General features: G+C 46.2%; 1 long non-coding RNA gene across 1 annotated transcript; it reads left to right on the forward strand.

The window, feature by feature from the left end:
• The first annotated feature begins 1,858 nt into the window (after window positions 1–1,858).
• On the forward strand, window positions 1,859–8,899 carry LOC143669346 (uncharacterized). Its single transcript, XR_013168866.1, has 3 exons — window positions 1,859–2,040; window positions 8,577–8,681; window positions 8,782–8,899. It is a non-coding gene; the product is annotated as an uncharacterized LOC143669346 (long non-coding RNA).
• The last annotated feature ends 18,584 nt before the right edge of the window (window positions 8,900–27,483 follow it).

A 27,483-nucleotide genomic window follows, 5' to 3' on the forward strand; every position in this document is an offset into this window, starting at 1 on the left:
GCTTGATGTAAGATTCAGTATAGAAATAGGCTTCTATCAAAGTGTCTCCAGTTTTGAAGACAGAAACGGGGCAATGTAGATTTTGGCAGAAAACTATTATTTTTGACTAATTCTCAAACCCAGAGCTTATGTCAAAATCCCTTTCCCCACCCCCTGGGTACTCTATTTGCTTTTATAAGAACTTTGATTATGTTGGAAATTTGGAGGATATTCTGTGTTACGATTCCCAGGAAATTTCTCTAATATGTATGTTGTTCAAGCAAAGAACAAGTTTTACTGGGATGCCAAACAAGCTCCTCAACCAACGGGCACCGTGACACCTCCTTCATGTTTGTCAGAGAGCTGGACAGCTAACCACCTACAGTATTTAGACAGCAAACAACTGAGTCATGCTTAGACCAGCAGCATCTGCTCACTCCTGGACAGTGCCCCATATTGAGATTTTTTAAAAAGGTGCTATGGGTATGGTGCCTTTAGGGTCCAGATGATGGGTTCAAGTGCAATGGAGATTAGTAGCAATCAGAGACGGTCTATCTCTGTAAACTTGACCAGTGTTCTAACTCAGAAGGTTAGCATATGGTTAGGCACATTTTAAATCCAGCCACCCCCTCTGACACCTTGTTGGCAGTCAGAGCAGAAAGACCAGTTGAAGTGACCTGGAGTAGAGTGAGCATAAATGATTAACCTTAAAATAATAAAACAGCTGACCAAATCATCTTTAATGAAACAGCAACACACACACACACACACATACATGCACACAGTGGTTTCTTTTTCTCTTTTGTAATTGAATGTGCTGATAAGAAATGTTCTACTCAGTTGAAAACACCAACAGTTGCATAATTGTTATAAATGACACCATTTTAGAATCTCTGTAATTTACTATCTTCTATATGTAAAATTTGGAGGTAGAGGCACTGCTGGTTGCTTTCTTTTACGCTATTCACATCTCCTTTCCCCCTGAGAACTTACAAAGCTTGGGTTTTGTCCTCTCTTCTGAAGCCAGCATTCTCCACAAGGCCCATCCTTGAAACCACATGCTGAGCAGCAGAGTGAGCTGGGGATGAGACTGTGGCAGAAGAGGTGGTGGGAGAGACTGAAGCCATTACAGCCTTATAGGGAGAAGGGAAGGTCCCCAACGCTGTAGGCATTTCTTCCCCTTCTCAACCCCCACCCCCCCTTCACCTTTCAAGAAATAGAGAAACAACAACAACGACAGATCAACTGGAAACACAAACGCTTGTGTTTGCTTTTATTCTGATGTGTGTAGTCCAATCTTGGTCTATACGTAAAGCTATCCCCCAAACTGGAGAAAGCCCCATTCTCTAAAGTCCCCAGTGAATGGTGAATAATTCCATAAGATCCTGCTTGTAATGCACTCAGGGTTTTCACAGCTTTTGTTCTTTTCTTTTTTTTTTTGGTTTGCTGGGAAACTTTTCCCACTGTTATTAAAACAGATTTCCTCCCATCTTTCTAGACTTGAAAATGGTCTTCTGTAGGCCAAACTGCTCACCACTTTAGTTTTTTTCTCTGAGGGCTGTTCCTCAAACCTGTAATCGTTGAACAAACTGATTTCTTTTTAAATGGACCCACAATCTCTATCTCCCACTTTAAAATGTGTGCCTAAAGACAGTCCAGCTGCTCTTGCAATAGCCCAGAGCTGTACTGAGCATCAAGGGAAGACCACCTGTCTTTCTCTTACTGAGTCAATCACGCTTTTAAATTGGAAGCACAAACACCCATACTTGGGTTGACTGTGACCTCCAGATCATCTTCTTTATGACATCATAAAATGAATCTTGCAGTTGTGTGGTTTGTTTTTGTCCCCATGTGTATTGCACTACTCAACCTCAAGCTGTTCATGTCCACCCACTTCTCCAGCTCACCAAGGTCATTTGTGCTTCTGCGAGTTTTCCAAATTGGAATGCACCACACCCAATTTGATGTCATCACCGAATTTAATAACCATAGGCTCCACCATTGTCAGCCACTGCTAAAAATAGCACCAGGTTAAGACTGACTTCTCTGGAATCTCATGAGGTATACATCTCTGGGCTGACACTGGAACATTAATAATTACTTACTGGGAAAGAAAGGCCTTCTAATCACTCATGGATCTGCCTAACGAGAGGGTGACTTCAGGATGCATTTCTTTAATTGCTCAAAAGCAAACAGGATAAAATGTAGAACTGTGCAGGAGCCAAAGTTCACTTGCATTTACCAAACCTATCCTGCTTCTAAGGAGAGCTAGCATCAGACAAATGAAATATTGGTCTTTTATTTTCTTTTAAACTGACCCTCTTGATCTGATCCAGTCTGTTTCTTTGTATGTGTTTGTAAGATGGCAGTCTGTTTCAGGGTCTGAGTTCTTAAAAGCACAAGGATGCATTTCTCTGGTTTGGCCCACCAGCACGTTGTCTTCAGTTTGCAAAGATAATTGCCATGATTTTGGGATGACTTCATTGAAATACCATACCCTGGCATTTGCCAGTCATTGTTTATTCATTCTGCCATCAGAGAGTGCAGGTCACGAATTAGCATACGTATTTGTACATAATAATGATTTTCAATTTATTGAGTGGAGTCATTGTCTGAAGCACTATAAAAACACAAGGATAAAAGCAATTCCCACCTCCTGGGTTTGTCACCTGATGGTGATGAACCCGACAATTAAGAAACAGGAACCCCGAGGCTGGAGAGGCAGGCGGCTGTCGGAAGCCATGCAGCGGGCTGGGTTTTCCTTTGGCTAGCCCTTTGGACCAGGGCCGTTCTGACTTAGAGGAGAGGAGCCCCATTGTAGGGAAATGCCTGGAGTGTGGGCATTTTGAGAATAGCCTGGAACAACAAAGAGAGCTGGCAGGAAGAGAGGGAAGAAGGGAAGGGGTTCAGATGAAAACAAGGAGCTGGCCTCATCTCTCTGACCTGCGCAAGGGGTTTCAGAGGCTTCCAAAGGAAGCATGAAAGGACGGGCAGAGAAGGGAGGATGTTTGGAGGAGTGGCCCCTTGAATTACCCGACTGTCAGATGGAGAAACCTTCTGGCCCCATGCGACAGGCTGCGCAAGGCACCACTATCCTGGCTGTGAGCAAGGCTGTCGCAGAGGCCTGGAGCTGGCATTCTAGAAGGTTCTTTCTAGGAGCCATCCTGTTGGTGGGTGCTGTGCTTGCACGGAGCAGGGGATGGAGAGGCCAGGGACCGAGGATGCGTGAACTCCGACAAGGGATTTATGTCCTTATGGCTTAGGCTGCCTCCTGTCCCCGCTGGTGTCCCTGTTGGAGGGAGCAGCCATTCCTTACCTCCAGACGGCCCCAGGGAGCTGGGGGAATGTAGCTGGTGAGGCAGGGAGAGGCTGTGCAGTCTCCTGCACCCTTTTCCATGAGCGCATGGGATTGCTCTGCACATCACCTAAGAGGACTAGTGGCCTGGCTGCAAAGTGGAGGGGCTTGGGGCAGGACGGAGGCGCAGGGCTGAAAGAGGTGCCCCCAGGCCCACCCCACAATGGCCAGGACGGTCATTGTAGGAATGAGCAGGCATGCACAGGGGCTGAGTGCTGAGTGGGGCCCAGGGGCCACCACACTCGGTACATCCCCACCTTCCTCTTCCTCTCCTACGGTCCACCGCTCAGCCTGTAACGATGTCATGGTGTGCTGCTCCGTGCCGAGACCTCTGAATGAGGCCACTGTTTATTGTACTCTTTGTTGGGTGAAAGGTTAAAAAAAAATGCCTGCATTTTTTTTTTATCCGGCTGATTCAGGTTTTAGTACAGAGCAGAACCAAATACAATGACGAGTACTGTGCATGAAGGGACCTGGTTTCTTACAGATATTGAGAGAACATAGCTCTGTGTTCTAGTCCACCCCCCCGAAGACTTGACTGGAGCTTTCCTTACTTTTTTTGTAGTCTCGAAGCCTTTTGGACACTGGTGTGCAGTGAGGTTTGAGTCTAGGCTGGCATAGGGATAATTGCTCAAAGCTTGGCTGCTGAATTAGAAATCCCACCTACCTCACCAGTACACAATAGCAGCTTCCATCTGGAGTAATATATTCCACCCCGGGTGCCAGGGAGGGCAAAAGGAACGTGTTATCCGGTGGCAGATCAACCTACCTCTTTGATACTGGCTGGAAACAGAAGTTGCAACTTGCCACTGATTGCATAAGCTGTTCCTTCCATACAATTTGCCTAATTATAAATTTTTAAGTGCAGTGATCATTAGCTTCTGGGTGGAGAATTTAGTATTTTATATGAAAAGATTCTTGGTAAATCCTCAGTCCCAAGATATATTCGGTCTGCTTCCCAAAAGAAATGTGGTTAGGTGCTACCTTGGTTTTGTTTATTTTTTTAATGCACCGTGGAGGACGCGGGGGTATCGTCACCTAGTAGATGCTGAGATGGAATTTCTGGCATGTGCCATAAGGTTCCTGTTTGGTACGGTGCCTTAGCGCACGAGCCTGGGGATGGGGGGGGCTTGGTGCAGCCGTGGTTGCCCCTGGAGCTGGAAGGGAGTGTAGATGCTCAGAGCCACTTTCCACCGGCTTTTGTTTGCAAATTCCTGCCTGACTGTGGGCTGTCTCACTAAAGGGCTTTGCCAGACAGCGTGGCTCCCTCTCTTCTCTTCTCCTTCCAAATAACTGGGTCTTAACATCTCTCCACCCCAGCACCCAGCGGCGTCCAGGTCTGCTGCTTCCAGATGAGCCAAATTTCAGGATAATGGATGACTTGTGTTCAGAAGGCCTTTCAACCCATTTTGAGAATTGTTGTTGACTGATAACTTTTAAAACCAGAGCTCAGTTTGGTGCACTAGAAAGAACACCGAGGTTGTGCTTTCCTGGAGAAGTTTCCAAAAGCTTTCGGAGCCTCGGTTTCCTTATGTGTAAAAGAGGGATGAACAATGCATTTATTTCTCATTAGAGTCTGCTGAGGGCAGTGGCTGAAGCCATTTAGGTAGAGGGACTAACAGTGACACACTGCTAGCTGCCAGGTGTCTGAGCTGGCTCCTACTGGATTGTGAGCCGATTGATACATTTTCAGGAAATTTGCAGGCCGAGTGCTATCACTTTGGTAGTTGATTTCGGCTATGATGGAAGTACAAACCAGCCTTTTTCTTCCCTGCTGGAGGGTTGGTTCTTTAATATTGAGGAGCACACCAGTGTGGGCAGGCATTCAATTTCCTTCTCCCCACCTCCAAACTAGACTGTATTATCTCCCAACCTTTTCCAGCAGACCATATAGATTAAAAACCTTCCTATAAGGAGGATTTGAGGCCATCAGAATGCAAATTGGTCACATTGCACATAGCAGCCCAGAGATGCTTTTGGGGCCCCCTGAGCCAGCCGTCCCCCTGCTCAGCTCTGGCAGGTGCACACTTGCTTTCTGTGTTTATTTCCCTCTTAGGTGATGAGCTGCCTCCCTGGTCACTCCTGGGTCTCTCTCTCAGTTTATTATTTGCTATTTCTCATCATTTGTGAGCTGAAAACTCAGTTGTTCACATTATGTGTAAAGTAAAAGTCAGCCAGCCGGGAGGGGCGCCCGGGAAGGGAAGTGCATGATTCTGAGCTCTGTCCTGGCTGTTTGGGAACTCTTTTTATTTCTGAATCCTTTCTTTACTATATGAGCATTCAGATGATCCGTTCTGAAAGGAAGGAATAAGGCTCTGTCTCTCTCTCTGCATTTGTGTTTGTGAGTTTTATGGCTTTGGACGAGAGGCGTGGGGACTGCAATTCTGAAAGGGCCCAGCAGCTGAGATACCGGTACTAACAAGTCGCCTCTGCAAGAACTGAATGTAAACGGTGGATAGATGCAGCCTCAAAATAGCAAACTATTCAACTGCTCTGTGTATTTTTTTTTCTTTTTTTGGGGGGTGGGGTGGGTGGGGAGAAAAGCTTGCAAGATATTTTTGGTGCTCAGAGCATGCAGAGCTGAAGATTCGTAAACAATGACCCATGCCAGTAACTTTCCACCGGGTCTAAAGCCTTACGTTGACACCTAGCAAACTGTTTTGCCTTTGAGACTCGGCAGATCTGCTGCAAAAATGTTACTTTAAGCCCTCTCTTAAAAAGAATCGACGTATTTGAAGGGGAAAATATCTGTCACGTGAGATGTTTTATTAAGCATTCAAATGCCTGCCTGAAAAATATACCTTTTCTCAAGGGTAAGCTGATCCCTCGCAGGATACCAACTCGCTGCCTGCAAGATTAAAGCAAAACAAAACATGCCATGCAGTGACTCTTATGTGAGGAAACTCAAGTTTAGGCTCTACAAGTGCTGTTCTTACATTAGAGTTACATGTGTTACTGCTCTCGCTTTATTGCTTGTCAGTCTGAGTTTACTTTTTGTTTACCATGGTGCTCAAGGATTAGATTTCAGGAAGAAAAACACACCGTGCTCCAGAAGTCCTATTCCATTGCTTGCTGGAACAAAATAAATGCAATTAGGGGATGCCCTGCACTCCCATAGCTCAGCCCCCATCTTGCGGCATGGTCCACAGGCTGTGGGGAGGGAGCGAATAATTCCCTGCCTCCTCTGCCCCATGCACCTGGCCCAGGGGCAGCCCTCGGTTTGGGGGTGGGGATGCCACTTTCTCAGGAGCCCTGCCTGGGCGTGGGGTGCCGTCAGCACCTGGGCCCCTGGAGTCTGGGGAGTGGGCACCTCCTGCCTTGGGCAACTCCAGTTGACCATCGCGATTAGATGTTTGGGGAGAAGAAGCGGGCAGGGGGTGGAGAAATCTCACCGCTCCTGGGGGTCAGGCCCAGGCAGAAACTACCTCCTGGGGAAGCGGGAGGTAGCAGAGCGATTGGGTGTCTAGAATCCCCGAAGATCTCACCTGCGGGGCCCCGGGGACTGGCCTTTATTTTATGGGCGTAGATACACAAGGGCAATATGAAACCTGCATGCCCCTTTCTGGTGTCGGGAGGCCGAGGGAAGCAATCCGCAAGTAGTATTTAAAATATTTATGAAACTTGACAGTAGGTACGTGCATTTATTTCCCATCTTTGAACAAACGATGGCTGGTCACAACAGGTAAGAAGGTGGACTGGGTCCCGTGAGGTCAAACTGAGACTCCGTGAACCCACATCAGCTCATATCACTTTATCTTTGGTGTCATGTGCAGAGTTTTTAGCCTACCTACAAACTAAGTGGCAAAAATATTAATATGACTTTTTATCTTTATGGAAAACCTTTTTAGGCACGCTCCTTACTTTCCTCTCCTCCACTCAAATTACTAACTGGTTGCTAACTTTAAAACTTCCTGCAGGAGATGGAGCCTGTCCCCTCCCACTGCTTCTAATTATTTTCCTGATGTTATCAGCTATTTCTATTTTTACCATCTTCCTTTGGAAACAAGGTGATTTTCACTGAATGTAGGACAAGGATGCACTAATGAATTGTGTAAGGACATAGGGATATATTTTCTACCATTCTCACTGCAGTTTAAGTGTATTTACGTCCTTTTCTTAAAAAAAGAAAAACTCTGCTCACGCATCTTCATTATGAAGTCTTCCGTGAGCCTGTATCTCCTCCCTCGAAGTTAAGACTAATTCAGGACATGCTGAAGAGGAACTCAAACCGCTGCTTCCAATGCCCATTGCTTTGTTGTCGTCTGTCTTGCGTTTCATCTGCCACTGTTCTGTCCAATTACCGAGGCTGGATTCTGTGTTTCTCACAACCATGTAGTTGTGTAGGGAACCAAAATAGTTGTGTTCAGTCAGCAAGTTTCAGCCCCTCATTATTTTGTCCGTTTTCAAGGGAGTTAATAGATATCCTGTCCTGGCACCCACTGCAGACACCCCACTATTAACTCCTCTCCGTGCTAAGAGCTGGTCATTTATTCCTTTCTTCATCTCCAATCCCTTACCCCAGTTTTATCTCCTGATTGACAGCTCTTTGCTCCTTGCTCAGGGTTGCCAAGTTTCCTTCCTAGCCTCTTGTGTAGGGCCGTGTCAAAAGCCTTGCGTGAACCTAATAAATGACATCCACTAGTTTTCCTTTATCTGCCAAGCCATTGCCTCCCTAAAATTCTGCATTAAAAAATACCAAAGGCACATAAGCAAAATACCAATTCCCCAGTGCTTTAGAAACCTCTTCTCCTTTATGGAGGGGTCAATTTATCTTCTAGTGCTACTTTGTTTTTTGCCCTCCCCTTCATATTTATTTCTCTGTTTGCATCATCCTCTACCAACTACAGAACCTCAGCAAATCAAAGACACATTCCCTGCATCATTTTAATACCAAGATACAACTGAAAAGATTTGGGGCTACTTGACCAGGCAACCAGACCCCATAGACAGCCTTTCTGCGTTGGGAGTAATGCCTTGTCAACTCTCACTCACGCCCAGCCTGCCAGAAATGCCCAGAGAACAGGTTTTCTCTTGGGTAGCTCACATTCCAATATTTTGGTTTCAATAACAGGGTACTTTTGCAGGGCTTTTTTTGATGCAAAGATATTTATTTTGGCCACATTCACCCAATGACAATAATTCCCCCTGCCCTTAAACAATGATGGCAACAAGTCTGGAATTAGAAAATGAAAATTGGAAGGTGTGTACTGAGCAGTGCGTCCAAAGGCCTTCTTTATTGTAGCTCCGCGTTGGAGCCTGGTGTCCCTGGCCACCAGCAGCCCCTGAGGACGCTGATGAGGATGTTGATGAGGACGTTGATGAGGACGTTGATCGACACAAGTCCCGGGTGAGAAGGAGGGAGAGAGACGGTGGGGAGGCTTCACACAGCCTGGTCACGGCAACCTCCTGAGGTCCTAAGGCCTTAAATCTTAACCATTTCCTTGTAGAGTGGACTTGAGCATAGGGTGTCACTACTTGTCTAAGGCCACGGGCACTTCATGGAGCCTGAGGATTTCTGCTCCTTCATCCAATGTCCTTCCTCTTCTCCATCTGTCAACATGGATGCTCCTGTGGCCTTAAGCTGAATGTGCAGAAAATGTAAGCCATTAAAAAAATTACCTGTGGGTTCTTATAAACTGTTTGTTCCAAAGCCTCTTTGGGAGATGTTCAATTCTAAGCATGGAGAGGACGTATCCTTGCCCTCTTATATTTCATCTCTGCCAAATCTTACCCATTTGAAAGGAAGGACATTTTCATTTTGAATTAATATTAAGACTTTATTTTAAAAAATCCATTTTGCTCTTCGAAGTAAGCTTTTCTTTAGGGTTTCAACAAATCATTTATACTTTTATCATTTTTTTTCCCCTACAAAAAGTCTCTCTCATTTAAATTGTCACAGCTTGGGAGCCCTGCCTGGAATACATAATAACTGCTTGTAACACTTAAAATGAAAACAAATTTACCAAGGATGGTGGAACAACAACAAAAGAGCAGAAAAATATAAGTACATGGGAAATAGTCCCTCCTACGCATATATTTTAAGCACTAAGTATTTTTATTGAAATTGCTGCTTCCTGTTCTTCTGCTTACCTCCTCTTCATCTGGATTTAAAATCTAAAGCTCTAAAGAGAGAGATCAGTCTTTGGAACTGTTATCTGATTTCTTGGGTTTGGAAGGATGCATTGGGGGAAGCAATACTGAATCTGAGTCATCCATGAATAGGTTGGCTTAGGACGGGGCTTCTTGATGTTGGTGCTATTGACATTTGTGATTGGATAACTGTTGTGTGTGTGTGTGTGTGTGTGTGTGCGCGCGCGTGTGCCTGTGTGTATGTAGGAAGGTGTTTCCATTTGCTTCCAAAAGAAGTAGATTGACTTTTATAAAGGGGACTTATTAAGTTACAAAGTACAATTCTAAGGCCATGAAAATATTAAATTGAGGCACCAACAAGAGGATACCTTCTTAGGGGAATCTGGGACATCTCTGACAGCTGGGAAGGCATGTGGCTGCTGTCTGCTGGGTTCAAAATGGCTCTCTCAACTCCTGTGGGTTTTTCTGCATCTCTAATGTCTATGTCCAGGTGTCTGCTCTCTCCTTTGACTCTGAGCTGTGTTTTCTGTCTTTTAATCTCTTCATACGGGGTTCCAGTAAAAGGATTAAGGCCCACCTTGAATGGACGGGGTCACATCTCCATCTAATAAAAATTAAATGTTCCCTTGTTGGGGGAGCAACTGGGTGGGCCACATTTCCATGGAAACAACCTAATCAAAAGGCCCCACCCAAACAATAGGTACGTTCCCCCCAAGGCTGGATGAGAATTAAAAGAATGTGGCTTTTCTGGGGTACATAAAATCTCCAGACCAGCACAGAAGGCCTGGCTTGCACCCTATGGGATGACTAGGGGCGTCCCTGGCCTGTCCCCTGGAGACGCCAGCAGCCACCCTTTCCCCAGAAATGCCTCCAGACATGGCCCGTGTCCCTGGGATTAGAACCATTGCTGTAGAGGCTCAGGTTTTAGGAATACATGTCCCGACTCGGACGGAGGCTTGGTAAACAAACCCCTGCCTCCCCTTGACATTCTCTCCCCATCCCAAGTGCAGCCTGGCCATGATTCCTGGAAATAAATTTGCCCTCAGGGACGCCTGCTCACCTACCCAGTCTGTGCTTATGCTTTCTGCCCAGGGATTCTGGAAGATCCATTTACTGTCTTTTTGCTAGAACTAGGTAGAGTCGAAGAAAACCCTGATGGCCTCCCTATTTCCTGAAGATGTCATGTTTTTCTCTGTTTTTCCCTGTAACTCCGGCCTTCCATCCAGCAGAAAATGATAGGATAAAAAGAAGTCTCAGCTAGGAAGGCCGGACCTCACAAACCTGGGCGGGCCAGTCCAGTTTGGCCTTTTGTTTTCTTATGCATACCTTGAAATAGTTGCACTAGATAATACTTGTTTATGGTTCCTTTTGGCTCTAGAGTATGAGTCTGAAAGCTCTTTTGCCCCTTACCTTCTTTAGTAAGCCAATTTCAGGACTTTAGAAGCAACTCCCTTTTCCCTTGATGACACCAACCTATAGATGGGTTTTTGCAAAAGTGTTGTTTGGGTTGATCTGATTACTTTATTTCATCTATATGGTCTTTTTTTCAGAGCCTGATTTTACTAGCCCATAAATGGGAAGTACAAATCTCTTGAAGTAGCCACTGTGTTGGTCATAATGATTATATCAAGAAGTTTTGAGTTCAATCACATAATATGAGAGGACCCTGCACTGAGATTATGGTAGCAGAGCATGGGAACAGAAACTACATTAGGGGGAACTGGCTATTAAAGCAACCAGCTGGGAAGTCTTTTCGAAAAAATAAGGGTACTTTTTTTATATATATCAGATGACGACTATAAGATTTATCCGGATATAGATATTTAAGGAATTACGAAAATCGGATTCCTCTCTACAGATGCATGCAACCTTCTGCTGCTGGGTGCTGCTGTTTGCTCCTAGGAAGTCTGGTGTCTGGTTCCCCCAGGCAATCCTGGCACTGGGGGAAAGGTGGGGACAGCGGTTGCATTCACCTCTGCCTCCGACTTGGTGCTGTGTGACCTTAGGTAAGTCACTTTTTCTCTCTGGGCTTCAATCCCTTCAGTCTTAAGTGAGGGAGTTGAATCTGTAGCCCTAAAATTCAATGAACTAAATCAGAAGCTAGGTAGGTACCTTGCAGTATCATCACACAGTAAACTCATTTGTCTAAAAAAGTACTGACTGAGTGATTATTACATGCCGGGGCTGTGCGAGGTTCCTGAGATGCATCAATGGACAGAAAGAAAGCCCTGACCCTCAGGGAGTGACTCAGCCTGGCAGGTGGATGATACAGTAAGTAAAATGAACAAGTAAATTAAACAGCGTGTCAGAAAGTGATGGGACAAAGGACAAATAGGAAAAATCTTCATTCACTTCCTCTTCCTCTTCCCTAAATTCCCACATTCAAAGAATGCTTTTTCCATATTGTGATTTATTTTTATTCAGTTTTCTTTCATTACTGATATAGCCACCATCATAATATTGAGTACTAATGTCATGCTATATTCCAAGAATTTTATGAGTGGAGTGATGTGAACATGCCTTACATCTGTGCAGTGACGCTTTTTCTAAATTTTTCTTTCAACAATCCTGTGGGTGGATATTCCCGACTCGATTTTATAGACGGGGAGCCTAAGGCTCGGAGTCTCCCAAAGCCGAGCGTGCTGATTACTGCTCGGTATTTCTTTTCTAGGCTGACCTAGGAAACATTTTTGACATTTTCTCTGTGGGGAAAAATTGTTAGCAATTTCAAACAATTGACTTCAAACAAATATTTGGTACAAACCTGGCCATTTGTTGGGAACTTGCACCATGGAGATTATGTTAAGTAGGCACCCCCCTGATGGGAAAGCCCCCGTTCTGGGAAAATGATGGGTACAGAGAGATGCACTTCCATGCACGCTTCATCTCCCCAGTGAGTTTCCTGATTCTGGCGTGGTCCTCACGGACCTCCGGTTTCCTAAGAGAACTCCACCCCATCCCTCCCGGGGATGGCATTTTCCCACAGCGTAAACTTGGCAAAGTGTAAAGTCTTTTCTCTTTCCTCCCGGACTTGAATGATACCAGTGAATGTTAGCATGCTGGCCTCCATCCTTTTGCTGTCTACCTTCTGGAACTGCCCATCAGCTGCATCTTCTGGAAGTGGGTCATGCCTCTCGATGCAGCACAGGTCAGTCTTCTTTAGAGGACAAACGGATGTGCATTCGCGCGCGCGCGCGCGCACACACACACACACACACACACATACACACACACACAATGCCTCAAAGTTCTGGAATTTGCCTGTCTACATTCAGAATGCATAATTTGACAAACTAAACAGGTTAAAAGTTTATCTTTGTATTCCTTTGTTTTTAATTTTTTTTTCCTGGCACTTTTCTTCTATCACAGGAATTTGTGGTGTATTTTGGTCCCCAGATTGGATGTCTGGAAGTTCTTGGGCCCCTTTTTCATTAGTGGTGACACGGTTAGCACTTAAATCCTATTTCACTATTAGTCCAACCAGAACACAATAAGAAAAGTGACCATACTGCTACTGCAGGGGCAAAAATATGATTATTAATACATCCTAACACCACAACAGAGAACTTTGACTAAAGAACTATCCTAAACCTTCCAGAATGCCCCTCCTGCCAGGAGTGTTAAAGCTGGGGGCTGTCTAGCTTATGCCTTCAGGACCTCCTTCTCTTTTTTAGAATATGCACCTAACCACGAGTTCCAGGAGGTTAAGATCAGGTCTTGTGGCTTCGTGGAGAGAAGATGAGCTTTAGGGAAAGCAGCATTGGGTTTGGAACCTGATGCCATTTTTATGAGTTATGTGATTTTGGCCTATTTCATTTACTTCTCTGTGGCTTACTCTCCTTTTTTCTAAAATAGATGGAAAAGTACCTATCTTGTAGACCATTTTTCAGGGATACACACACACACACACACACACACACACTTCTTTAGGGATATACTCAGAAAATATTGGTTTTCATCCATTTTTTCCACCACCTCCTGCTCCCTTAGTTTGGCAGTAAAGCTTTCTTGGAGAGGAAGGCTTTATGGGGCAGGTTTACTTCCCCATGAGGACTTCTTATGGTTTGAACAGTTTGTGGGGTGTTGGGTCCCCAGGTGTGCTGAGGAGGGAAACCTGCTCTTGTTACCACTGGGTTGAGCCCAAGACACACTGGTGTAAACCTGTGGCTGAAAACAAGAGCCCCGCAGGCCGATTCCTTTCAGCATGTCGTGTGACTCTTTGACTTTTAAAAGCCGTTGATTTGGGAATTATGAGAGCAGTTGTGCCTGGAGAACTTGTAGCGCGCTGAACAAACAACGGACCCTCTTTCAGCCGAGTCTCCCCTAAGTCCAGGTGGAAATGCTGATGCCAGAGATTCTTCTGTGGTCGCCACCACAGGGGCGGGTTATCCAAACGACCTACTTCTCTCTTGACGTGACAGCTGGTAAAAACACATCGACTTCAGCACCCAGAGACCAATTTGGAAGACGCGATGGTCGCCCTGAGCTCCCAGGGCTCCGTTCTGAACCACGTGTGAAAGATCCACCTGCGTCTCGGGACAGGGAGTTTCTGGGTGACACGTACAAATGACCCCTGTGTCCTTGGGATCCGATGATCATCAGCACTTGGTCCAGAGCAGAGGCCCAATGTCCGGCATGTCCAAACCACCTCCAACACTCCATGCAGTGCCTCCTGTGAAATAAAAAATGGCGCTGCCCCAGGATGAAAGCTTACAAATAACCAGGCGTCAGTGCAACGTGCTCACATCAAAAGCATAACAAACAGCTCCATTCACTTTGCTGGGTAGGTAAGAAGGGCTCCCTTTGTGCGGTGGGCTTGGCCGGCAAGTCTGAGGATTCCAGATTTGTCACTGCTCAGCACTGGCCCCTGCTTGCTCCTGCCAGCCAGGACCCTGCAGGAGAGCTGGCCTGAGGAAGCATTTGCTCTTCTTAAGATTTCCGCTAGTGGATTTCTTTTTTTTTTTATTAACGGAAAGAAAAAAAAGAAATTAACACAACATTTAGAAATCATACCATTCTACATATGCACTCAGTAATTCTTAACATCATCACATAGATGCATGATCATTGTTTCTTAGTACATTTGCATCAGTTTAGAGGAACTAGCAACACAACAGAAAAAGATATAAAATGTTAATATAAAGAAAAGAAATAAAAGTAGTAGTAATAGTAAAAAACAACAACAACAAACAAACCAACAAGCAAACAAAAACAAAAAAAAACCCTATAGCTCAGATGCAGCTTCATTCAGTATTTTAACATGATTACTTTACAATTAGGTATTATTGTGCTGTCCATTTTTGAGTTTTTGTATCTAGTCCTGTTGCACAATCTGTATCCCTTCAGCTTCAATTACCCATTGTCTTACCCTGTTTCTAACTCCTGCTGAACTCTGTTACCAATGACATATTTCAAGTTTATTCTCGAATGTCCGTTCACAACAGTGGAACCATACAGTATTTGTCCTTTAGTTTTTGGCTGGATTCACTCAGCATAATATTCTCTAGGTCCATCCATGTTATTACATGGTTCACAAGTTTATCTTGTCTTAAAGCTGCATAATATTCCATCGTATGTATATACCACAGTTTGTTTAGCCACTCTTCTGTTGATGGAGATTTTGGCTGTTTCCATCTCTTTGCAATTGTAAATAACGCTGCTATAAACATTGGTGTGCAAATGTCCGTTTGAGTCTTTGCCCTTAAGTCCTTTGAGTAGATACCTAGCAATGGTATTGCTGGGTCGTATGGCAATTCTATATTCAGCTTTTTGAGGAACCGCCAAACTGCCTTCCACAGTGGTTGCACCCTTTGACATTCCCACCAACAGTGAATAAGTGTGCCTCTTTCTCCGCATCCTCTCCAGCACTTGTCATTTTCTGTTTTGTTGATAATGGCCATTCTGGTGGGTGTGAGATGATATCTCATTGTGGTTTTGATTTGCATTTCTCTAATGGCCAGGGACATTGAGCATCTCTTCATGTGCCTCTTGGCCATCCGTATTTCTTCTTCTGGTAGGTGTCTGTTTAAGTCTTTTTCCCATTTTGTAATTGGGTTGGCTGTCTTTTTGTTGTTGAGTTGAATAATCTCTTTATAAATTCTGGATACTAGACCCTTATCTGATATGTCATTTCCAAATATTGTCTCCCATTGTGTAGGCTGTCTTTCTACTTTCTTGATGAAGTTCTCTGATGCACAAAAGTGTTTAATTTTGAGAAGCTCCCATTTATTTATTTCCTTCTTCAGTGTTCTTGCTTTAGGTTTAAGGTCCATAAAACCACCTCCAGTTGTAAGATCCATAAGATATCTCCCAACATTTTCCTCTAACTGTTTTATGGTCTTAGACCTAATGTTTAGATCTTTGATCCATTTTGAGTTAACTTTTGTATAGGGTGTGAGAGATGGGTCTTCTTTCATTCTTTTGCATATGGATATCCAGTTCTCTAGGCACCATTTATTGAAGAGACTGTTCTGTCCCAGGTGAGTTGGCTTGACTGCCTTATCAAAGATCAAATGTCCATAGATGAGAGGGTCTATATCTGAGCACTCTATTCGATTCCATTGGTCGATATATCTATCTTTATGCCAATACCATGCTGTTTTGACCACTGTGGCTTCATAATATGCCTTAAAGTCAGGCAGCGTGAGACCTCCAGCTTCGTTTTTTTTCCTCAAGATGTTTTTAGCAATTCGGGGTACCCTGCCCTTCCAGATAAATTTGCTTATTGGTTTTTCTATTTCTGAAAAATATGTTGTTGGGATTTTGATTGGTATTGCATTGAATCTGTAAATCAATTTAGGTAGGATTGACATCTTAACTATATTTAGTCTTCCAATCCATGAACACGGTACGCCCTTCCATCTATTTAGGTCTTCTGTGATTTCTTTTAACAGTTTTTTGTAGTTTTCTTTATATAGGTTTTTTGTCTCTTTGGTTAAATTTATTCCTAGGTATTTTATTCTTTTAGTTGCGATTGTAAATGGGATTCGTTTCTTGATTTCTACCTCAGCTTGTTCATTACTAGTGTATAGAAAAGCTACAGATTTTTGAATGTTGATCTTGTAGCCTGCTACTTTGCTGTACTCATTTATTAGCTCTAGTAATTTTGTTGTGGATTTTTCTGGGTTTTCTACATATAGTATCATATCGTCTGCAAACAGTGATAGTTTTACTTCTTCCTTTCCAATTTTGATGCCTTGTATTTCTTTTTCTTGCCTAATTGCTCTGGCTAGAACTTCCAACACAATGTTGAATAATAGTGGTGATAGTGGACATCCTTGTCTTGTTCCTGATCTTAGGGGGAAAGTTTTCAATTTTTCCCCATTGAGGATGATATTAGCTGTGGGTTTTTCATATATTTCCTCTATCATTTTAAGGAAGTTCCCTTGTATTCCTATCTTTTGAAGTGTTTTCAGCAGGAAAGGATGTTGAATCTTGTCAAATGCCTTCTCTGCATCAATTGAGATGATCATGTGATTTTTCTGCTTTGATTTGTTGATATGGTGTATTACATTAATTGATTTTCTTATGTTGAACCATCCTTGCATACCTGGGATGAATCCTACTTGGTCATGATGTATAATTCTTTTAATGTGTTGTTGGATACGATTTGCTAGAATTTTATTGAGGATTTTTGCATCTGTATTCATTAGAGAGATTGGTCTGTAGTTTTCTTTTTTTGTAATATCTTTGCCTGGTTTTGGTATGAGGGTGATGTTGGCTTCATAGAATGAATTAGGTAGTTTTCCCTCCACTTCGATTATGTTGAAGAGTTTGAGGAGAGTAGGTACTAATTCTTTCTGGAATGTTTGATAGAATTCACATGTGAAGCCGTCTGGTCCTGGACTTTTCTTTTTAGGGAGCTTTTGAATAACTAATTCAATCTCTTTACTTGTGATTGGTTTGTTGAGGTCGTCTATTTCTTCTTGAGTCAAAGTTGGTTGTTCCTGTCTTTCCAGGAACCTGTCCATTTCTTCTAAATTGTTGTATTTATTAGCGTAAAGTTGTTCATAGTATCCTGTTATTACCTCCTTTATTTCTGTGAGGTCAGTAGTTATGTCTCCTCTTTCATTTCTAATCTTATTTATTTGCATCCTCTCTCTTCTTCTTTTTGTCAATCTTGCTAAGGGCCTATCAATCTTGTTGATTTTCTCATAGAACCAACTTCTGGTCTTATTGATTTTCTCTATTGTTTTCATGTTTTCAATTTCATTTATTTCTGCTCTAATCTTTGTTATTTCTTTCCTTTTGCTTGCTTTGGGATTAGTTTGCTGTTCTTTCTCCAGTTCTTCCAAGTGGACAGTTAATTCCTGCATTTTTGCCTTTTCTTCTTTTCTGATAAAGGCATTTAGGGCAATAAATTTCCCTCTTAGCACTGCCTTTGCTGCGTCCCATAAGTTTTGATATGTTGTGTCTTCATTTTCATTTGCCTCTAGGTATTTACTAATTTCTCTTGCAATTTCTTCTTTGACCCACTTGTTGTTTAAGAGTGTGTTGTTGAGCCTCCATGTATTTATGAATTTTCTGGCACTCCGCCTATTATTGATTTCCAACTTCATTCCTTTATGGTCCGAGAAAGTGTTGTGTATGATTTCAATCTTTTTAAATTTGTTAAGACTTGCTTTGTGACCCAGCATATGGTCTATCTTTGAGAATGATCCATGAGCACTTGAAAAAAAGGTGTATCCTGCTGTTGTGGGATGTAATGTCCTATAAATGTCTGTTAAGTCAAGTTCATTTATAGTAATATTCAGGTTCTCTATTTCTTTATTGATCCTCTGTGTAGATGTTCTGTCCATTGATGAGAGTGGTGAATTGAAGTCTCCAACTATTATGGTATATGTGTCTATTTCCCTTTTCAGTGTTTGCAGTGTATTCCTCACGTATTTTGGGGCATTCTGGTTCGGTGCGTAAATATTTATGATTGTTATGTCTTCTTGTTTAATTGTTCCTTTTATTAGTATATAGTGTCCTTCTTTGTCTCTTTTAACTGTTTTACATTTGAAGTCTAATTTGTTGGATATTAGTATAGCCACTCCTGCTCTTTTCTGGTTGTTGTTTGCATGAAATATCTTTTCCCAACCTTTCACTTTCAACCTATATTTATCTTTGGGTCTAAGATGTGTTTCCTGTAGACAGCATATAGAAGGATCCTGTTTTTTAATCCATTCTGCCAGTCTATGTCTTTTAATTGGGGAATTCAGTCCATTGACATTTAGAGTTATTACTGTTTGGATAATATTTTCCTCTACCATTTTGCCTTTTGTATTATATATATCATATCTGTCTTTCCTTCTTTCTACACTTTTCTCCATGTCTCTCTCTTCTGTCTTTTTGTATCTGACTCTAGTGCTTCCTTTAGTATTTCTTGCAAAGCTGGTCTCTTGGTCACAAATTCTCTTAGTGACTTTTTGTCTGAGAATGTTTTAAATTCTCCCTCATTTTTGAAGGACAATTTTGCTGGATATAGGAGTCTTGGCTGGCAGTTTTTCTCTTTTAGTAACTTAAATATATCATCCCACTGTCTTCTAGCTTCCATGGTTTCTGCTGAGAAATCTACACATAGTCTTATTGGGTTTCCCTTGTATGTGACGGATTGTTTTTCTCTCGCTGCCTTCAAGATCCTCTCTTTCTCTTTGACCTCTGACATTCTAACTAGTAAGTGTCTTGGGGAACGCCTATTTGTGTCTAATCTCTTTGGGGTGCGCTGCACTTCTTGGATCTGTAATTTTAGGTCTTTCATAAGAGTTGGGAAATTTTCAGTGATAATTTCTTCCATTAGTTTTTCTCCTCCTTTTCCCTTCTCTTCTCCTTCTGGGATACCCACTACACGTATATTTGTACGGTTCACATTGTCCTTGAGTTCCCTGATACCTTGTTCAAATTTTTCCATTCTTTTCCGGATAGTTTCTGTTTCTTTTTGGAGTTCAGATGTTTCATCCTCCAAATCACTAATTCTATCTTCTGTTTCTTTAAATCTGTCATTGTAGGTATCCATTGTTTCTTCCATCTTTTCTACTTTATCTTTCACTTCCATAAGTTCTGTGATTTGTTTTTTCAGTTTTTCTATTTCTTCTTTATGTTCAGCCCATGTCTTCTTCATGTCCTCCCTCAATTTATCGATTTCGTTTTTGAAGAGGTTTTCCATTTCTGTTCGTATATTCAGCATTAGTTGTTTCAGCTCCTGTATCTCATTTGAACTATTGGTTTCTTCATTTGACTGGGCCATATGTTCAATTTTCTGAGCGTGATCCGTTATCTTCTGCTGGCGTCTGGGCATTTAGTCAGATTTCCCCGGGTGTTCGACCCCACAGGTTGAAAGATTTTTCTGCGCAGTCTCTGGGTTCTGTTCTTCCTATCCTGCCCAGTAGGTGGCGCACGTGGCACACGCCTGTCTGTGGGTTCCACCAGCGAAAGTTGCTGTGGGTCCCTCAACTCTGGAAAACTCTCGCCGTAGGGGAGGTTCGGCAACCGAAGCGTCTTGGAAGAATGCCAGCCGGCCCGGGGTTCCAAACGCGGGGAGGGTCGCCGGCTGTCGCAGCACAGGAGAGCGTCCGGCCAAATTAGCTAGTCGGCCCGGGGCACCAAGCGTGGCGGGAGGGCGCCAGCTGTCGCAGCCCGGGAGAGTGCACTGCTCCCAGCCGACGGGGGAGTCACGTGTTTGGAAGGGATCCCCCGGTCACTGTTCTCCGCAGTCTGGGGATTTCCGACCCAACTATCTCAGTTGTTCCGGGGGGCCTCGTGTGGTGGGGGCACCAGCCGCCGCGGCTTAAGGGGACCGCCTGTCCAATTCTACCAGCTGGCCTGGGAAGGTGGAAGGGAGGGACTCCGGTCGCTTGCTGTCCCACCCAGGAAAGCCCGTGCCCCTTGGTGATCTCACCGGAGCTGGTTCTCCCAGATAGTCAGCCGTTCCAGGATGGGGTACGCTGTCCCTTTGATCTCCCTCGTGGCTCCGGGAGCTGCTCTGTATTATCTCCACTCCCCCAGTAGTTGTTCTGGAGGAGGAAAGGTGAGGGCGGCAAGGCTGTCGAGGCTGGTGGCGGAGGAGCACGGTGAAGGCGGGGGAAGAGGGCACTGTGTTGGTTGGAGAGCAGCCGGAGCAGGAGGGGGAGGAGGGGGGTAGGGAGGTCGGGCGGCTCGGCTGCTGCGGGGCGCGTGCGCCGCGCGGCGGTCCGGCGGAGAAAGAGAGGGGGTAGGGAGGTCGGGCGGCTCGGCTGCTGCGGGGCGCGTGCGCCGCGCGGCGGTCCGGCGGAGAAAGAGAGGGGGTAGGGAGGTCGGGCGGCTCGGCTGCTGCGGGGCGCGTGCACCGCGCGGCGGTCCGGCGGAGAAAGAGAGGGGGTAGGGAGGTCGGGCGGCTCGGCTGCTGCGGGGCGCGTGCGCCGCGCGGCGGTCCGGCGGAGAAAGAGAGGGGGTAGGGAGGTCGGGCGGCTCGGCTGCTGCGGGGCGCGTGCCCGCTAGTGGATTTCTTACAGTTCAGTGTGGTTCAGTAATTTTCCAACAAGCTAGGGTGCTTCTGCAGAAGGACATTCTGTAGGTTGGTGGAATGCTTTCTGATAAGATCAGTTATGGACCCCTACTGGGCCTGCGGGTACCGGCTGTGGAGGAGGGGTGGGAGCCCAGGTGCAGTGAAGACCTTGAGAGAGCAGAAGCACCCAGAGGGGCAGGTGAAAGCAGGACTTCAACCAGTAAGTCACCGGAGCACCACCCCCCAGGGACCCATGGACACCACACACGCCGATGTGCTCATTTGTAACAGGAGGGACTGTGGGATTTTTGAAAACCCAGCTGTGGCTGATGTTAAGGTGACCTTGTTGGTGCAGTTCTTAGCAAAGTGCTAAATCCTAAGAAAAGGTAACATACGTGCATGCTTGCAGCCCCCTTCCACAAACCCACACACACAAGCATGTGCACACAAACCCGTGTACAGGTGCATACACACACAATCCCCCCACAAGCCCACACCCCCACACACATACATACAAGCACATACACATAAACTCACACACATTCATGCACGCACACACACAGCCATGTGCACATAAGCCATATACAAGCATGCCATGCACACACAAACCCACTCACACAAACTCACACATAAACCCAAGCCCACATGCATGCACACACAAACCACCCATGCGCATATGCACGTACCCACAAACCCACACATGCCTGGATACACAGTGCATACAAACCTATGCACACACACGCACATCTGGTCCATAAACACACCCATACATGCACATGCAGTACATATGCACACATGCGTGTGTGTGGGCATAGATATGTACACACAGATACACACAAGTAAATAAACAAGTTAGTAAATAATTATAGTGTGTGTTTATCAAACTTGTTCTAGATGTTTTATGCTTTACATCCAATATCTCAGTCAGTCTTTACGTCAACAGTAAAAGATCAATATAACTGCCTCTATTTTACAAATCACCAAAATCAGGCTTGGGATATTGGGCATTTTGCTTGCATACCAATATATTAATTGGTGACTTTTCCAACCTGTCCTTTTTCCTGAGATTTTCCAGAGACTGGAAGAAATGAAACAGCTCACCATTTGTTGTTTCCACTCTTGGCCAAGTGAAAGGGTGTTGTTGAGGAGGCTTGGTGGAGAAAAAGTATTAGTTGGGAAGACGGAGATGCCTTTGGCAAAGGTGTGGGAGTACAAGCGACAAATATTTCCTCTAAGAAAGAGCTGATATTTCAGGGCGTGATGGGGACAGACTGGGACGGCACCATGCCTCGGAGGAATTTTCCCTGTGTCTGGACCTGGCCCCTCACCCTTTACTCCTGGCCACTGGTGGACCAGTCTAGAAAGTTCTGGCACCAGCTGGTCAGTAAGCTGCTCTGTCTTGTGAATGGAGAGACACGAGCTTGTAGGTCATTGTCAACAGAGAGTGGCTGGTCCCAGCCCACCTGCTGGAGCCCTGGCAGATGTGTGCAGGTAGCACTGGGGAGCCTCACACCTCCAGCCTTTATATGTCCTGAGCCGGCCAGCCCACTCACAAGCACCCCCGCGTCACCCAGGCCAGGTGGCTGCAGCCCTACTGTTTTGACGTCTTTTCTGCTTTGAAGCCCCTGTTTCCGGGAAGAGACAGAAATGCATTCCATCTTTGGGGGTTGTGGGGCGGGGACTGAGGACCCCGGGAATCTCCTAAACCTGCTCGAGTCGCCAGGACACTTGTTCTGCTACGCCAGGCTCCTTCTCCTCATCTGGTGGGAGGGGTGGGGAGCTGTGAATGGCTGAGGCCTTGGGTGCCTCCGACAGGTTGCATGTGAAGTTGCTCTCTGGGTTTGGCAAAGGAAGAGGGGGCTAGGCCACTGCAGAAGGAGACAGGGTGCAGGGGCGGGGAGCTGCCTGATAAGTCCAGAAAGGCTCATGTCAGCCTTGGAGGAACCGGATAAGCTCCTGAGCGTCAAGAGTAGATGATTAATATAAACATCTTGTAAAAATATGTATTCATAAAAAGTAGGTCTCTGGAAATGCCCCCCCAAATCCACAAGTCGGGAAGATAAACTTCCTGAGTTATCCTTAAATAAGCACACTAGAGCTAGCAGAGACTCGGGAATGAATTAGCAAAAGCTGGGCCAAGAGAGAGTAGAAATGACCTCCTGGTAAATCAGATATGATGATTTTACAAGAGAATTTATGAAAAATTGAGGAAAACATCCACAGTACAGCACACCGGTGATCATGTAATCATGGGCCATAAATAATAACTTAAAATGATAAATTATGACAAGCAAATTGGTGAGTTTAAGGAGACTTACAAGATTAGAAATTGAGGCCAGCCCAGCAGATGTTACATGTTTAGAATCGAGGACAGCACTCAGGGTGAGTTCTTTAAACATTCAACTTGCAAAACTGGCCAGACTGATTTGGATATGAACATGTTTGAAATCATACAACAGACCTGGGCTCTGGGGGGCCAACGGGTGCTGGCAGAAGGGGGGACAAGGAGGCAACACCTCAGTCTATGGGAAATAATTGTGTTACATATCTTAATTCAATTACTGTTAAGAAGCTGATTAGCTTTTCGTAAAATGAGACTAGACAATAAGACTGATTAGCTTTTCGTAAAATGAGACTAGACAATAAGACTGAAGCAAGGATATACCAAGAAAAAGAAAGAAGCGAGCTAGATTCTGTTGAGTGACATCTGTATCTGAACAGTTTCTGAGTGGAGAGAGCCGTGGAGTGGGCAGCCTGAGCGAGGGTCCCTTGGGGTAGGTGGGACCTGTGTTGAAACTGGTAACTGCTCGTGTGGGGTAGTATTTTATGGTTTAGGGCACCCCGCACTTACCCTGGTCCCAGCTCTGTGGAGCAGTGGGGGTGGGTGGGGGGAGTTAAACTTTAGGGTCCATTTCATGCTATCTCTTTACAGTGTTTGAGGTGTTGAGAACACCCTCCTTTTTGAGATCCCCCACTCTCCTCCAGAATCTTCACCTTTTCCATTTAAAAGCCTGTTCCAATGTGTTTGGTGTTTGCAGACCACAGCACCCCCACTTCTTCGGTACCAAAATCTGTTTTAGTTTGCAAAAACTGCTGGCATGCAATATACCAGAAATGGAATGGCTTTTAAAAAGGGAGAATTGATTAAATTGCAAGTTTACAATTCTAAGGCCATGAAAATGTCCAAATTAAGGCAAGCCTATGAAAATCCAAACTAAGGCACCCAGGACAAGACACATTGACTCAAGAAGGGCAATGATGTTCTGGGTTTCTCTCTAAGCAGGAAAGGCACATGGCAAATCTGCTCGTTTTCTCTCCCAGCATCTTCAGTGGCTTCCCTGGGGGCGTTTTCTTTCTGTATCTGCAAAGGCCTCTGGCTGTGGGGGCTCTGTTGGTTCTAAAACTTTTTCCAAAATGGTTCCCTCTTAAAGGGCTCCAGTAAGCAACCCTACCTTGAATGGGTGGAGACATCTCCATGAAAACCATCTAATCAAAAGTTCCCACCCACAATTGGGTGGGTCACATCTCCATGGAAACCACAGAAGAGATCCCAGCCAGGGATACTGAATGAGGATTAAAGGACATGGCCTTTCTGGGGTACACAACAGATTCAAACCGGCACATGTAGGGTAGTATTTTATAGTTTAGAGAGCCCCCTCACCTACCACGTCTTGTTTGCCCTGGTCCCAGCTCTTTGGGCAGTGCAGGGGGAGAGTCTACCTTTGGGGTCCATTTCACTTTGTCTCTTTACAGTGTTTGGGGCATTGAGTGTACTCTCCTTTTCAAAGTCCCCTCACCCCTTGGCTTCAAGTCAACTCTGTGCTAAGAATTTTTGACTATTACTGTCTTCTCTATTATGCCACCCCTTACATGCCAGTGCACCCCTTAGATGCCAGTGCACCCCTGATGTCCACGGTACTGGCTGGTGGTACCCATCGCTCCCCTTGAAATCTCTAGGAGGTGCCCCTCTCTAGTCCCACTGCTGCTGCAGGGGGTCAGGCTCATCATCCCATCAACCCTAAATTGGCTCCTAATCAACACAACAGGCTCCCAACGTGGCCTCCTAACACCCCCCCACCTGCTCTTAGAATGATTATCTGGAATACAAATTGGGCCATATTACTCTCCTTCTCAAACCCTTTACTGATGCCCCAATGCCCATCGGTGAGCCAAGAGGACGGCAGGTGCCCTGCTCACCTTGCCCCCCTCGTCTCTCCCCAACCCTGCGCTGCTCGCCCCGCGCTCCCCATTCCCGCCCTTTCCTCCCCATTTCTATCCGTCCTCCCCTTTTCCTGCTCTGCTTCCCCTGGATGCTGAGCTTCAGTCGGCCACACTTCCCAGATGTGGCCTCTGCCTCTTGTATGCTCATCCCCATTCCCTGAACTTCCACCCCCTGGCTTGGTCAATTCTCCCACACCTGGGTCCTTGCACTGCAAATGCTCCCAGGGCTGAGCTGGGGGCCGGGCTGAGTGGGGGGCCAGGCTGAACTGGGAGCCTCTCATTCTCCTCCACCGTCCTTCAAGCCCAGCAGTTGCCCCAGGCCTCACGTGTCCCTCCTGCTCATGCAGCTCTCTGCACATGTCTTCTCTCTTCTGAGCTCCCAGAGCAGCAGTGCTTAGGGATGACAAGGGAAAGGAGCCCACAGAGTCAGGAAACCAGGAGTGACAAAGGAAAGGGGGGGTGGTCTGGGTCCGAGGATCCACCGCTAGCTCTGAATGTGCTTCTGAGAGACAACTGAACTCCCAGACTTGGTTTCCCTCTCTATGATCCATGGGGGAAGATTGGGTGATGTTTCTAGTCCCGTGGCACTGCATGTATCCCAGAGCCCTACAGCCTCCTCCTTCCCCCAGGGGCTTGGCCAGCAGCCCTGGGAAGGGCAAGGCCGCGGGGGGAAACCGAAACTCGGCTCTGAAGTCCTGGGGTCTTTGCTGTGGGCCCCACCGGGTTGGCCCAGACCCAGAGATTCTCCCACGCCCTGGCCCCTCCCTAGCAGTGAGAAGTCCCCAGCCACTTCATCTCCATCCAACGTGCCCTCACGTCATGGAAGGCAGGGTCCCGAGCTGACAGGCGCAGCTCAGAGTGGAGAAGGTTGAGCTGGTGTCTCCTGCAGCCAGCCTGCTCCACGGTCACGTGCCGCCCTGGGGGAGTTCCCACCCACCCCTCCCAGGGGTCCCACGGGGCAGTGCCGCCCTTTCTGTCCCCGGCTGCAGCTGTCACTCACGCAATCCAGCTCTAGGCTGGTGGAAACCCTGGACGCGGCCTCCCACACCCAACAAGAGCCAGACCGAGACTCGTGGGCTGGGAAACGTGAGGGAGTGGGGCTGCCGGCCGCCATGGGATGTTGGCTGCAGGGCACGGAGTCTGCGGTCAAGTTGAGGCGTCCTGGTCCCCTGAGTAAGAGGCTCCTTGACCGGTGGGAGCTCCCCGAGCGGGAGGCACGCAGGGTGGGGTGCAGAAGCGAGCAGGGCGGCGGAGGAGGAAGGGGCCTGGTCCAGTCCCGCACCCCCGGGCACGCGACCCTCGGGTCCCCTCTCGCACTCGGGACCTCCCGCCCCGCCGCAACCCTTGCCTCTCTGCCCCTGGTCTCTTTCTGCAGCACGTGTCCTGACAACAGCTGCCCTCCCTCTTGGTTTGTCATCACCCGAGCAGCCGATCGCAGGTGCCCAGGGCAGGTCCCCTGACTGCTGGCCCCCGGTATCCCCACCCCCGCCCCAGACTCTGGCCATTGGTAGGACATTCGGATGTCCGGGCCGCTCTGTCCCCACCGTTTCCGTCACACCACTCAGCTCCCTCGTGGGTCCCGAGCATGTCCCCGCACAGCCCCATGGATTCCGTCCCCGCCAGAGAGCCACGAGTCCTGAGGACAGCCTGGGGGTCTCGGGTGGGCTCCACGCCCCCCGAAGATGTGTACCGAGAGACGTGCGCCTGTCGCTATTTTCTGGGGAAAGAGCCCATGACATTAAGCAGAATCTCAGAACGACCTGGGACAACCCCCTCCCCCCAGGGCTTACACCAGTGCATGGCTCAGCCCCTCGAGGTGGCCGAGAACTCGAGGCTCTCCACCCCGAGGAACTGCAGTGAAACCCGGCTGCCTGCCGGCCGCGGCTGGCCCACGCTCCTGCCCCTCTCTCCACCTGAGGTGGTTGGGGCAGGACGGATGCCCTCCCCGTGGTCCTGGGGAAACAGGCCCCCTTGGCCTGTGGCCGGCGCTCGGTGGCCGCAGATCTTACGTTTGCATTATAATAAATATAAATGGGATCCATTCTTCATAGTCACATAGCTTTTCAAACTCTGGATGTGTTCGCGTTTTTTCGTGAGGATGATTTTCATGTCAGAGAAGCAAGGGACTGGAAGAAAGGGCCGTTAGATGTACATGATTTTCCAAAAATAGAATTCTTATTTTCTAGTAGAGCCTAGCAGAAAATGCTATTAAACGGGTTTTCATATTTCATAAAATGTATGAATGTATAGAATGCTGATGAGCTAAATGGGCCTATTTTATACTGATGAACATAATTTTATGTCTCACTGCAATCATTAAATAAAAATTATTTGGATTTGAAAGTCAGTTGTCTGTGGGGGTGCGAGGGTGATT

This window comes from Tamandua tetradactyla, chromosome 25, assembly GCF_023851605.1.
Source record: "Tamandua tetradactyla isolate mTamTet1 chromosome 25, mTamTet1.pri, whole genome shotgun sequence".
Classification (NCBI taxonomy): domain Eukaryota; kingdom Metazoa; phylum Chordata; class Mammalia; order Pilosa; family Myrmecophagidae; genus Tamandua; species Tamandua tetradactyla.